General features: G+C 44.2%; 1 pseudogene; it reads right to left on the bottom strand.

Moving 5' to 3' along the window:
* Nucleotides 1-5460: 5460 nt before the first annotated feature.
* On the bottom strand, nt 5461-13136 carry LOC135315998 (meteorin-like protein; annotated as a pseudogene).
* Nucleotides 13137-14906: the final 1770 nt, after the last annotated feature.

Raw genomic sequence — 14906 nt, 5'->3', positions numbered from 1 at the left:
CAGGCAGAAATAAAGATGCCACAGTGTAGAAATAATAGGTCTTTTACTGCATAACTGAGTTATGAGAACTGGAGAAGAGAGAAAAGGAGAGCTGCATAGGCTGGGGCATCCTCTGGACTGTCAAATGCTGTGCTAAACTATCTCCCTCACCTGAGGAACACGCCCTTTACCAGTAATGCTGCATCCTAGCCAAGGATGAGGGGAACATCCTATCCAGTAAATGAAACTGGAGCCCTTTTCGGGGAAGTGATAACACAGTCATCACCTGGAAGAAGATAATTAAGGACTCACTATGTGCAATGGGATTGCTTAAACAAGCCTTAGGTGATGTACAGCATCTGCCAGCTTAAATTACATCTGGAAGCAGCAATGGGTGATGATTCCCAGTATTACTCAGTGAAATTAAACTAAAGGGCTTGGAGCTTGCAAGCTGCTGCCTCCCCATGTGGGCAGGGGAAAGCAACTCAACAGGGAGCTGCTCTGGTGGCTCAACAGAATTAATTAGCCAAAACAAAGGCACCCACAAAACAAATCACAAATTGACCCTTCCACTTGAAGTTCTCCAACTGAGTTAGGCTGATGAAGGTTTTGGGGCATAAACTCTCTGAAGAGAGAGTCAGACAACTACTACTTGATCAGCAGTGGCAGGTAGTGAAAAAATTAGGAAAAAAAATAAAAATTCTCCACTAACTACTTGCCCCATGATGTCCCTGGGATTAAGAGGCCAATTAGATCTGCCAGAGTTTGGCCTCAGTTTCCAAAGAAAGACACATAGATATTTTGAGCCTCCATAAACTTCACTGACTACAGCCTGGGTCTTTAGCAGGTACTGAAACCTCAGTGAAGTCAGCATGCTCATTACTCATACAAGGTCTGTTTTCTTACTTGCTCATGTAATTTCCTGTTGATTTGGCTTTTTCACAGCAAAAGGAAAAACAAACTTGGACTCCATATTCTCTGGGAACACATGTGAAAATATTTATCAGGGTATTTCCTAATACTTGTTTCTCTTCCTGAAAGAAAACTGTATTTGGCTAGTGTCTGACAGACACAGACTATAGAGTGTTTCAATACCCAGTTCTCTGAGTCCCTCCCATCTCTCCCCCGCCTTCCCAATTGAGTGGCTGCTACTTCTCAAATAATCAGTACGTCAGCTAAAAACATGTCACAGTGTGGTCATTGTATGATGCCTATTCAAAGTTCATGTCATTTAGGCTTTCATTGGCAGCTATTTTTGTCCCGTTACAAAGTTCGATACAGCAGTTTGTGAATCTTGCTCAGCCACGTGCAACTGTGAAAAAACAGAAATTATTTCAAAAGTCACTTAATTGTGACCACAGTCTGTCAAAGTGCTCCTCATTCAGTTTGTTTCCAGGCCTTGTCATGGGCTCACATCTGTCAGCCCCATGTTTCCTAGGCTGCTATCAGATGCCATTACATTGAAAACAATGGATATATTCACACCATTTATTGGCCTTTGTGTTAGACACATTTGTATATCATTTTATGGTGTAACAATTCCATTTACATAAAATGTAGGCAATTATGTCCAGCAAAAGCACAAAGGAAGGGTGGGAGAAGCCACCATTAAAATAATACAAGCTAATTGAAGAGAGGCAGATAATTTAGGTGAAAATACCATCATGAGCAATTCTTGATCCTCAATTATTTCAATGAACTTTAAAGGGGGCAAGTTAGTTGTATTTCATCTGTGTTTGTATTAAACTCCTTAATGTTTTTCAATGTAAGAAAAGAACTTTTACTTTTTACAGCATCTACATTCCATTAAAAAAAAAAAAAATCAAGTAGTTCTTGGCAGAGGAAGAAAGTTTGGGGTATTTTTGTTTTAGGATTAGGTTTTTTCCCCCAGTTTAGAGAAAGTTTCCACATCTGTCTGTAAAGGAATGTTGTGCCTCAGAAGCCTAATCCTGCAAATCCTACTTTTATTCTTCTGACTGCAACAAGGTAATTCATGTGTGGTTCCCTTTATACAAAGCCAAAACCAGAGTTTTAGATCAAATTATCAGCAGCGCTTTTCAATGAAGTGTAACAGTCTGTCTTTTGGAGTCAGGAATATCATTCTTGCAAAAGCAAATCTCCTAGGATTCAAGTCAAGCATTCATTCTGTGTGAAAGCGATGCTCAAGCAGTTTGGCTGTCCTTTGGCGCTGTAATAGGTTAGAACATTGCAATTTTGCTGTAACTTCGCAAGTTCACAATAAAGAGGGCTGTTGCTCTGGGGCACACTGTAATGATCAGTCTGACAGCAGACCTGGAGCCCCTATATTCCCTGTTGCTCCCCAATTCATTTTGGGTACTTGCCTATGGATGACAGTGAGACTATTCCTTTAACTAGTGAGATATTATTTTCCTGAAGATAGAGCAATGGCTTTCTCAATCATTACTAGGATTACATCCTGAGACAAAGTTATAAATATGCTAAGTATGACTGCACTAATTACAGGAGCATGACTTACATATCCCTAAATTATCACTGTGGCATACTGAAACCAAAACTCATCACTTTGAAATGAAAAAAAGCATTTAGAAAAACTATAAATATTCTTAACTCTGACTTTCCATTACTATTTTGGAAGTCTTGCTAGAGAATAATATCAAGACCACTAGAAAGTGGGAAAAGACAGACTCTTGGTCAAGGAGAGAAAAAGAGAAGAAATTAGTCTTCTTCCCATGTTGAAGTTAAGCATACAAATCTCAATGCAGAAGGAGCTCCTAGGAGAGGTCTAACATGAGCTCTCCCATTGACAGCAGAAGGTATTAGATACTTGACTCAGTGGCAAAGCTCAGCATAAACCCCCGATTTCAAGACTTGGGCAAGCAGCTCCGACACCTCCCCGCTAGAACTCTCAAGGTCTCCGAAAGCCACGGCTTTGCCATTTCATACTGTGACAGAAGATTTACTGTCCGACTGTGTTACACAAACAGAGTTCTTATCCTTTTGTTTGAGACAGAAGTTGAGCTTACATTTCAGTGGCAAATATTGAAACATTTACCTTAATAATAGAATTGGAGAAAAAGAGTGAATGAGTCAAACCTTTAACAAAGGCAATAAGCCTGTATTCGTGTAACTAATTTCCTACAGAATGGTGTGTTGAAAATTCAGTGCATTTGAAACTGCACAGAAAAGGCAAGGTAGACATGAGGAAAAGACCAGCTGCATTCAAAAAGGGCCAGATAGACTCTGGTATAAGCAGGCAAAACCTCATTCAAATCAGTCAGGAAGACTCTGCCCGCAGTGTCTATTCACAAACCTTTATGTCGTGGTGTTGGTCCAGTTGTTCAAAAACTCATTAGAGATTCTTGCAGCTCTTTTGTCTTTCAATGAACAGGGGTAACGTCGTGTCCCCCTTGATTCTCTACACATCAGGCACAAGTCCAGCAAAGAACAAATTAAGTGCATGAAGAACCCTGCTGCTTTATGAAATGTCACAGGTCAGAAGGATTATGGAATAGGCTTCACTTCCTTCCTGGAAGATGCTGAAAGACTTAAGCTTGCAGTGCCGAAGGGGGAAAATGTTCAACACATGCTTTCCTCGGTAAAGATAATTCATTGGGTTAAATTAAACCGCAGTAAAGAAAGATCACTTGTTTGCTTGCAGTTGTTCGCAAATTTGTTTTGACTATAACTTCGGTCCCCCCTTCCCCATACCAGGCCTAGCTCACAATCTGAAAGTTAACACTAACGAGGCCTGGCACCCAAATTCCACCCAGAATTGTCTCATTGCCTCAACTTTCCATATGGGAAACAGTGATAGTATTTAACCCCTTCTGACCAAATTTCACAGAGTTGGAGAAATTGATCCCCAAAGACTGAAAAACACCCACGAAGATGAACATGAACATGGTTTGGCATCCTTACTTTGTTTTTAGGTACCTATTCCCTGAATACAGGAATCACTGTGTTTCTGTAAGGCTGACTGGCCCTGTTTATCCAACTTGAAAGAAGGAAAATCCACAGAAATTTTGAGAAACAACTGAATGAAGAGGTTGTTTACTGCCATAAAAGATGCTTTCTCTGCAACATGGTTCTTGAACATAGAATGGCAGACTCCTAGGATGTGGAACTTCCTGTAATATATCTCTGGAACTGTACTGATTACTTCTCCTTTAGGATGTCTAGGACTCTTTTGAAAGGTTTTATCACCTACTGAGAGAAAAGCAACAGAACAGATCTTACACAGAAGATTGCTGCTTTATGGAAGATGCTAACTCTAACCATTAAGCAAAAATTGTGGTCAGCTGTAGCTTAAAATCCTTGTTGCTGTTCTTCACCTCTCTTACTCCCCATCCACCTTTCTAACTTTATAAATTGGCTTCGTTTTTGCTGGATTGAATGCTTTAGGCCCTCAATACAATTGGTCTCTGCCCATTCTTCTGCAAGGGGGATGCAAACTCAGGGTACATTCAATGACATACATAATGAAGCAGTAGGCATTACAAACTCCCTGCATAATATGTTTTGTCTCTGTTCAACCTTTTGTTGCCCAAGAAGACTCAAATAAACACATAGATGCAACTGTTGGCTTCTATTATGCATAAACTAACACAGCCCATGCAAGGAAGGTGTTCCCCGTTAGCTTTTATTCTACCGTGGCTAAAGAAAGGACTCTATAGTTCAGTTAGGAAATGGGGTAAGGTGTTAGGGGGAGGAACATTGCTTGCTGCCCTCAGAACTAAGTCCATGGAAAACCACAACCTTTCCACAATAACAATAAACCAACTTTTTCCCTTGGAAATTGAACACAATATCACCCCAGGCTGACAGAGCCTAAAACACCAGGAGACACCGATCTAATGCCAGTTCCTCGCTGTGATAATGGGTGTCCACTGTGTCACACTAATAAAGTCACTGAAATTAAAGAGTGTATTACCTGATCTTATGTTACTCTTCAACTACTTTACTGCTCTTCCACTGATTCAAATTTTCCATCTTATCCAACAGAAACATTAGCTACTTTGCCCCACTGTTACTCACATCTGTATCTAAACATCCTCAGTCTTGATGGTGGAAGAAATTTGGACCAAATGTCAACAGCAGTGGCACTACTGATTTTAGCACATCAGAACTTTTTTCAAGCGCGGACACTTTCTATATTACAAGTTTTCCCAGAAAAGTCAGAATATTTGTTTAAAATCTGAAACAAATGGAAACAAAAATGTTTTCTCCAAAAAAGCTTTCTACCCTATCACTTGGAAACATCCAGGTACCTCTACCAGTTACTGGTATCATGATAGTTAACTCTATGCAATACAGGGAGATTACAGTCAAACAGAATTAATATATCCAACATCCATGATCTCTAATAAGCTCTTCATTATTCTCATCGATCGCAAGGATTTCAGGTTGCTCATTGCAAGGCCGACAAGTCCACAGAGCTGGGGATTAAATCAACCAGTCACATGCGTTTTTAAGTATGTTGTTTCACTTCACACTGGGTAATTTGAGTTTTTCAACCACTCATTCACTAAACTACTTATTTGATTTAAAAAGAACACATTATTTCAAAGCAATGATGCTCTATGACAGTAAATATCATGCTATTAATTAATGCTGTAAGAAATGGCTAAGGCCCTTTTAAAAGGCAAAACCCCACACAAGTTTGACATATACAAATATACAAAACAAGAAGAAATGTAGTGCCACCGATCCACACTAAAAGAACATATTTTATCTCATATTTACAGTGCAAATACCAACCAAAGAAGAGGACTCCATTTAAAATCTCAAACGTAGCATCGATCTCCAGCTCTCAAAACCCAAGTACCTGGATATCCCTGTACATCCCCCGGTACTTTCCAACAGCCAGTTTGCTTTGGTATTTCCTATCGTGCACTAAACAACAACTAGAGCTAGTTGTGGGCCCAGCACTGCGGATACCAAACGTTACATTCTCACACGGACAATGCTACAACCAAAACTTCTGATTATTTCAGTGCATTTCCCAAACACCTTTTTCATCTGGTGGTGATACAGCGTTAGCGTTCACGTTAGCCAAAGTGCAGTATCCGTCATCGGCCTGTTTGCATGGGGAGCAAAATCAGATGCCGTCAACTATGCAGAAATCAACAGAGTGCTGCAGAATTACATCAGCTGTGATTTTGCCCCAGAGGGTTAGTCGACCTCTCTACTAAAATATAGGAGGCAAAAAAACCTGGCAAACCTGCCAATTGCCTGAAGGTTTATTAACTATGGCTAAGACTGTACTTAGCATTCATTTAAAAAAAAACAAAAACAAAACACGGAAAAAAGAAAAGGAACTATTCAGAATGGAAATCAAGAAATTAGGAAGAAGATTAAAAAAACTTAAAGAAAGCACATAGTATGTACCCAGAGCAAAAGATGTTAGAGAGTATTCTGTAATACTGAGCACATGCTTCTTTCTAACCACAAAAAGGGCAACCTTTTCAAAATTCAGAGTTATTTTGTGAGGCAAAGATGTGAAGAAGGAAAAACTAATGCAACTAATGCAGATGTGGATTAAAAGTCAGAGTTTACAGCGTTCACTTCAGGAAATTTTATTATCTTCAGGAAATCCTCCAGTTTTGCTGAAGTTGTTAGCTTTAGTCCTTGGTTTTAACTCTAATTCAGATTCAGTATCCAAGAACTGGGCTGAAATTTTTCAACTCTCAATTCCAGCATTACTCCCATCAGTTGAGCTGAAACTCACATGAGTTGGCTGCTCCTTCTCTGGCAGCCTGGTAGGTGAACAAAGAAAATGTTTGAACCGAGGAGCACAGCCCAACCATGCTTCGCCAAAATGTTCATTTCCAGTGAAAAGGAAATGTCGGCCTCCCTTCTTCACCTGGCATCGTAGCAGGGTTCTACAGGGCCTCGCCATTCACCACTTGCTTCGTCCTGCTGGAAAATTCTGTTTCTCTGTCTGTAGACTTTCTGGACTCTGACATCAACCTGTGACATGTGGATCATGTCACATGGGAATCACGGGAAACATTTCAGATCAATCCTTTCACCACCAGATACGAAGACGACAGGAGCTGCTTATGGAGCAGCAGGTGAGTAGTTCAGGTACTAGGAGCTCACTGACTGAAATAATTGGAGAAAGAGATTTGTTGTGCAGTTCGTACTCCTGCACCTACAGGTGAATGCGTTTCTGAGCTTACACTGCATCCTTTGCCCAGTGGATCCCTACACAAACCGTGCTGCGTGCTCAGAAGCGTGCTTTATGCCAACTCCAGTTGGCTACGTCTGAGGAAAAGGCATAGAACTTGCCTGACAATGCAAAGCAGCAGTAAAGGATATAAAAAGCAGATGAAAAGAATCAGCTCAGGGATTCATTTTTTTCAGTCTATGTTCCAAGACAATGACTTGGAACAGACTACAGCCACGGACTACCTCCTTCCTGTTTCTGGAGATCTCTGAAGATTTTCCTTTGACAGCAGTAACAGAGGTTGATCCACAAAGAATTAGAGTATGATTTGACTGGAAAAAACCAGGACCGTGAACATTTTTCATTTAAAGGTTTGATTTTTTTTGCCCCTCAGAAGGAAATGGCACTCATCCATCAAAACACACTTTGGGAGTTGATGAACAACATGCAGAACTCTTAAAGGGGCTTTATTTGAAGCCTTATTTAGAAATCACATAGAATGCACATACCTCCTTCTCCCAGAATGATAGCTGTCTCCTGGCAATGACAGCATAATAAGCCATGGTCATTCTGACGGAAAGTATCCTTTGCATCGACCATGCAGAGATGAAACATCCCGCCTGGCAGGTGTTTGCTGTCCCGAAGCCATCTCTCTCGTTCTCACCACCCCCATTTTTCATGGCAATCCATTATTCTATTAACTAAATGAATTTCAATCCCATACCCAGAGAAGGCTCAGAAACATGCCACCATTTGAGCCAAGAGCTCATGAGCAAAAGGGAGGTTACCAATACAACAGGAACATCACCACGCTTCTGCCACAAAACTCTCTCATTCAGGTACAGAGAACTCAACCTGAGAGGCAGAAAAAGCTTCTTTCTGAAGTTTCCAAGAACTTCCTAATCTAATTCAATTTCCAAGGTAATCCAGAATTTTGTGTAACAGATGTGTCTGCTCTCCATCTCCCTCTTTGTGTGATCATTTCTAACCAGATGCAGTCAAGTCTATTGACAAGCTATAATGCACGTGTTCCCGGTGCTCCACGTTGCTCCTGCACTGCAGGGACTAGTGGCTGAAGACCTCTGTCTTAAGAATAACTATAGAGCCCCTTTTCACTCCCAGTGTCATTTACACTTTCATTAGCAGCTATTTTCTCTAATAAAAAAGTTGATGATAGCGATTTGCGAGTTTAGGGCAAGGAAGTCAGGCCATAAAGAAAGTCAGTTCAAAGAGCTATTTCTTCCCAAAGATGATCAACTCACTACCTCTGTGGAAAAAACCAAGGAAGCATGTGAATTGTGAGGGCAGAGGGAGGGCATATTCATCATCAGAAAAACAAACGGGTGAAGGGAATAAAAAGGAACGTACCAATCACGTATAACCTGTGTGTGCGTGTCTACACACACGTGACTTCGCTCTCCGTGAGAGCCAGCAGCATACTCGTGAGAATTACTTTCAGTTCAGTTTTAGATCGTAACCTCTCTGCCTGCAGCAAACTAGGACCTTAAAAGGCTTTTTCCTTCTAGGTTTCATTTTTCCCCCCAATCGAGTTTTTTCACACAGCTAGTTTCTTTCTCGGATCAGAGAGCACAGTCATGCCATTATTTAAAGAAAAGCAGCAAATAAATCCAAATAATCAATGCATAATTAAAGCAGAATGACTTCCCTTTAGTCAGCTTACCAAAATCGTTGCTGCAAATGGCCGTAAGCAGTTCCACATTGTCACAAGGACAGCACATAGCCAGAAAAAAAGAACAGTAAGTTACCGATAGTACTATACTATGTCTCATTGCTAAAGCACTGGTGAATTACAAGAGGAAAAGGGGCAGAACTGCTAGCTGAGAGAGCGTTATGATCAGATGCAAACCACAATTCTTGTTATGCAAATACAACTGAAGCAAAGAAATAAGCACAGAGGATTTGTAAGGGTAATTGAGTGACAACAGGGCCTGACAGCATATAATCCCTTTAACAACTGATGAAGCATGTAAAAAATAGAGCAGAAAACACAGCACCTGGCACGTACCTACCTACCCTCAATCATTTTTCAACCTTTTCAGTTTTGGTTCCGTTTTGACAGAAAGAGGGGAAGATCCTCTTATGTTACTTCTGGGTTACAAAATCAAGAACAGAGACAAGCATCTACGCGTGGGCTGGGAGCTCCGATGACTTCAGGCAACGTGCAGCTCCGCAGCCAGGGAACACTCCAGTATTGCCTAGCGAAATGTCAGTAATCCAGCGCGGGCGTGGTTGAACTTTACTCCAAGCGTGGGGTAGCAGCACAAGTCATTCACCATATTAGTGATAAAAGAAAACACCCCACGCCACATCTGAATCCTTCATGAGTCTAACACCAGGTCGTAGGGTTCACTGAATCAGTCAGGCTCTGTTCCCCCATAAACATAACTTGTTGTCTACACACTTAATAGTCTTGAGTACTCCTGTCTTGAGTACTGGGCAATCAGGCCAACGATCTCATTAAGCACTTCCTAAAATAAGTTCCCTGAGTTAATGCCATGAAGCTCCAGCAAACAGCAAAGCCATGCAAAGCAGCACCTTGCACAGGCTAACAAAGAGGAGAGGAGAAGACAACCCAAAAGTACTATAGTTGCTCTGTTTATTTTCTCTCTCTGTTTTAAGGGCAGTTTCTTGCCATTGCGATGTGGCTTGAATACTCCCCTTTTTAACAGGAGGTTTGCCCAGGGTATTCCTTAATGGGACAGCAGGGATATAATGGCAGCAGTAGGTGGGTCCTGATTTTTCAGAACTGGGATGGAAAAGAGCCCTCTTCAACCTCAGTGCTCCTTTGATACAGAAATGTGTGTGGAATAAGCATTATTAGGTGCAGGATTATGTTGGTAGAAGAACAGGAAAGAAAGGTAAATAAATTTCAAGCAATTTAGATGGCTAATCCCATTTTCAAAAGACCAGTCTAATTTCCAGCAATTGTCTTGAGGCCTTGGGATCCTGATGAATTTAAATCCCTTCTGATTTAGGCTCCTAAAACCCGCCCAGATGTTCTCAGTGATGGTACTGCTAGGGGCTGGAGACACCTGTGATCACAGTGCATACATTCAGGACCAAACTGGCTGCTGACGGAGAGACAGAGTTTCTCTTTATATTGCAGTGTTCCCTCCCGTGCCTACAGGATGCCCCTCATGGTGGAAATCTGAAAACATACTGCACCCGCCGAACAGTCAGCGAGCTGGCAGGACCTCCCGCGCAGCGACAAGCCTCTCAGCCCAGAACAGCTTCTGTCACTCGGGATGCACGGGAAGGTCAACAGCTATCGGGTGCCCCCTTGGATCTGCCCCAACCAACAGCCGAGCCCCGAGGCTGGCCCTGCTCTTACCTTCAACCAGTGCCATCTTTCTGAAGTCGGGGCCAGCAGCGCTCTGGTCGCTCAGCAGCTCGCACTGGAAGCCGGCTGCCCGGCGGCTGCCGGCCCCCTGCGGGCTGGCCTGCAGGAAAACGGCCACCCCTGGCAGCGTGTGGGCACTGAAGCAAGGCTCGTGGTGGGGTGAAGCCCCTTCTGCCTTGCTTACCACCACATGCAGCTGCCCAGCACGATCCATGTAGATGCTGGCACCCTGGACGTCGCTGGCAGGCTTGATGCAGACAGCGGTGTGCCAGGCACCGGAGAGGCTGGGCGCCAGAACGACATGCAGGGCTCGTGCTGGGTACATCCATTGCAGGGATCCCTCGGTGCAGCACAGATGGACCTGCTCCACCGCGAGGGAGAGGGGCTCCCAGCTCAAACCGCTGCCAAGACACCACCATCAGCCCGTCGCTAGTGACCCCCCTGGCACGGGCAGGACGGCCCAGCAGTCACTGCCACGCTGGCTGCACAGAGACCCACGTCCCACTAACAACTCCGCCTCTATCCTAACGACTCTTAACTTCCCCCAGCTGGGCTGCCTCCCCTCCCTCACCTCTGACCACAGCCGCAGCGCCATGGGCGGGAGGGGGATTGCTCACACCTGGTGCTGCACCAGGGAGCGTGGAAAGGAGCCTCAGCCCCTTTTGCCTACCTGCAAATCCACGCTTGGATGCCTGCAGCACCAGAAAAATGACAGAGGGCAACTTCTTTCTGCTAAACAGCAACAAAAACTTTCTGTGTGACAGGACTGGCCATTGCTCAGCTCTCCAGAAAAATCCCACCTGTAGATGGGTTGAGGCGAGAGTCGCTGACTCACAGGAGGAGGTGCACAATGAGTACTGATGTTACGTCTGAAAAATTGGGTTTAAAAGCCTAAATTTCTGTAACTATTTTTAATGCTTCTGTTAAAAATTCATCAAGAAAACATTTCGAATCAACACAGGCTGTGCTGACCCTGCTTCTGAGCTCTTGCTCAAGCTGGTGCAATGTCATTGCTTTCAGAAAAGTTACTTTTGCTTATGTCACTTAACAAAAATCGAATCCCTAAAAGCAGAATGTTAAAAAAAAGGCAACCAAATGCAGCAGAAAGGAACGTAGTTTTTAAGAAAGCTTTTTGCGTGTTCTCCTGTCAAAGTCACAAAAGCAAAACTGCCGGCAAGGCAGAGCCGCCGCCCTCATCAGCTGTAACTGGCTGGTCCCTCTCCGTATGCACCAGTGAGACCCCGAGGAGACACCGTGGGCCCGGTGAAGCAGATGGCCCCGGCCCGGTGCCCGCGAGCCCCTTGGAGCCCCCCGCCCCAGGTCAGCAGAGCCCCCACCGTCGACCATCTACCTGCCCCTCCAGCGGCAGAGCTCGGTGGTGCTCGGCCAGTGCCCAGCAGCAGCCGCAGCAGGGCCAGGACGGCAGGCTCGCCCCGCTCCGCGGCCACGCCGGGGCTGGCCAGGGGGGACCAGGGGGTGCCGGGGCCTGTCCCTCGACCCCAGGCACCCCGTGAGCCCCGCTGGGCCTTGGCAGTGCTGCAGAAAGGGGGGAAATACCCCCTAAAGCAGGTGGGGGACAGGACAGAACAGCTGTGACACCCGGCCATGGCAGTCGCTGCAGTCCCCTTCTCTTCCCCCTTGCTACCTCACATGGGCCAGGAGCCCCCCTTTATCTTCAGAATACTTAAAAGTGATTAATGACAGTTCCTCATTGCAGTTTAGGAACAAACAAAAAAATGCATCAACATAAGCAAAGCGACCATTGAGTGATTGATGGAAATTCAATAGTTTTAACTTCTGCTTTCGTGAGCGCGTTTCAGGGGTCCGTGTACAAGAAACCACAAGGGCCCGCAATTATCATGCTAAAAGCCAGGCTGTGCAGGCCAATAATTACATTTCTACATGCATTGCCCTTTCTGTATTTTCAATGAACAACACAGGAGCTGCTCTTTTCCAGGTCTGAGAGAGCGAGGCTCTTTTCTTAAGTGTGGAATCAGGACTTTGCCGCAGGCCGGGGCCAACGGCCCTGGGCGCTGCTGGGTGGCACATGCCGGTAGCTGCACGGCCTTGCTCCTCGCGCAGCGCCCACGGTCACCAGGACTTCCCGGCCGTCTCTTATCTTGTGGTTAGCAGCATGTTCTCACATTGCTAACAACTGCACAAGGAAAGAAAAGCAGAGTTTGCCCGTTGCATTTCTGCAATTAGGGGTTTTTCTTAAGAGGAAGATATATTTGTCAGAAGAGAGATCCTGAAATCAGAGCTTTAGCCCTCAAGTGTCTTAATACCGGACTCCTTGAATCTCATCTGGACCCACACACACCAACTTTTACTGTTCCTTCACCAAATATTTTACATTTTCACATTTATTATCAAAAGACAGCATTTCAGTCTTGACTGGCACTTCTGTAAGATCCCGTGTTCTTCCCCACACGTACCTGGGGTGTGACTTCTGACACAACTTTAGGCTAAAGTCTGGCTCGCCTTGGTGCCACGCACAGCTCACCCCAACAGTTCTAAAAACATTTAGAAATGCATTAAACCTAGATCTTGCATTAACATTAGTGCCAGTGATCCTCAAAGCTCTGTGGAACTATTGCCTTACCCATCTAAGACAAACCCTGCTGAACTTCTATGCTCTGTCCCCATTTTGAAGGGAAAACCACACACAAATAGTCTTCAAAAGGTCTGACTGTGGCATCACACAGGAGCTGAGGCCAGAGCCCGTCCTCTCTTTTGTGCAAATGAGATCAGGGAACAGAAGAGAGGACTTGGGGAGGGAACTGACACTATGATTAAGTGGCCCCACAGGAGGATTTATGCCCTTGCAAAAGCTCAGCCTAACCCACATCTGCTGCCATGAGACAGCATCGAGTCCCTTGATCTCTGAGCATCTTCCAGCAGCAGCTTTTCCCCTTGCTGGAGGAAATGCCCTGGGTGTATTTGCTGACTTGTGCTCAGCAGCTCTCCTGCCTCCAGTTTATATTAATACACCCACATAACACCAAAACATCTCCCATTAGAACTCTTATTTAGAAGTTGCTCTTTACATATAAGAAATGTGTATCCCTATTTCCCCCCTTAGACTAAAGGGTGTCCATCACACTCTGTTTTAAGATCCCAAATCACTGAGAAGGAACAACCTAGACATTTCATCTTACTGCTGAAGCCTGGGGTTTTAAAACCATTTTAAACCTACCTATTATAAAGCCATACAACCTCAGCTTTTCCCCAGGGGTGAGTACCTCGAGAAGGATGAGCCAGAAGTGGGCAAGTGGCTGCTGAGACATCGTTCCAGGTTACCAAACAGCATTCATTTTACCTCCAAATGGCATTACCATGTTGTCTAGAAATTTTTCCGTGTATCTGAGGTTTGAAGCACTTGGACGTTGCAGCAGGGATCTCAGACAGAAGCATGGGTGAGTGTTCCACAAAATACAACTCTGCCCTCAAAATGACCGGGCTTATCACACTGCAGCCCCCTAAAAGCCAGGCAGTTATTGTCATCAGTAGGTTGTTAGAGCTGAAAATTCACATTTGCTTTTATGCATAGTGAGGAACAGGAAAAACTGAGTTTAAATACTTTTAATCCACACACTTTGAATCTACAGAGAAATACAGTACAAATAACAAGACAACAAAAAGATGCATTAGAAATTCAGTAACAGAGTCAGTGCTGTGAAAAATCTGTATTTACAAACTTCTATGAAGAATACGGAGCAGACATTTCTCAAAAGAGCCTTCTGGGAGCTTAAGTCACAAGAGACGGGCCACAATAAACTGACCAAAGACAAAAGTTCTCCTCGGTTTCACTCGTGCTCACGCGGAGTACCGCCACAGACCCGGGAGGAGGGCTGTGACTCCACTGAAGTTGCAGCTTCGTACAGACAGAACCTGGCCCAATAATGCACATCACCCACGTGCAGCGATGTGAGCACGTGTCACAATTACATGGGGCGATGGTATTCTCACCTGTGTCAGAGATGTTGCACGAAGCCAATGAGGGTGCAAACAGAGCAGAGACTTCCATGAGATGTTCCACAATCACACTTCCTGCGCCTACGCAGCAAATAAAGAACAGACTTCCCAGCTTTTATGACTCAGAGTTTTACAGCAATACCTCCTTAGCCTCTCACTTCACCCTGCCTTCTTTTAAACAAGGGAAAAACAATTTGGGATTTGAAAGCATCACCTGATGACATGAAAAAATTAACACAATTTTGACTTTAAACATGTATATTGGAGGTTCAATATTACGTTGGCTGGTTATTTCTTTGCAAGTAAGATCTCACATACTTTACAGCCGTGAGCATTCAGGTTTGCTCCGGGTTGTTGTTTTCTGAGAAGAGGGGTGGGAATGGTGCAGCGGTTGTTGCTTGTGTTTGGGCACTAAATCATACATATCTCAAACTGGGCCTT

The sequence above is a fragment of the Phalacrocorax carbo genome, chromosome 16 (assembly GCF_963921805.1).
Source record: "Phalacrocorax carbo chromosome 16, bPhaCar2.1, whole genome shotgun sequence".
In the NCBI taxonomy this organism is placed as follows: Eukaryota; Metazoa; Chordata; class Aves; order Suliformes; family Phalacrocoracidae; genus Phalacrocorax; species Phalacrocorax carbo.
This window is presented reverse-complemented; position numbering and strand designations above follow the sequence as displayed.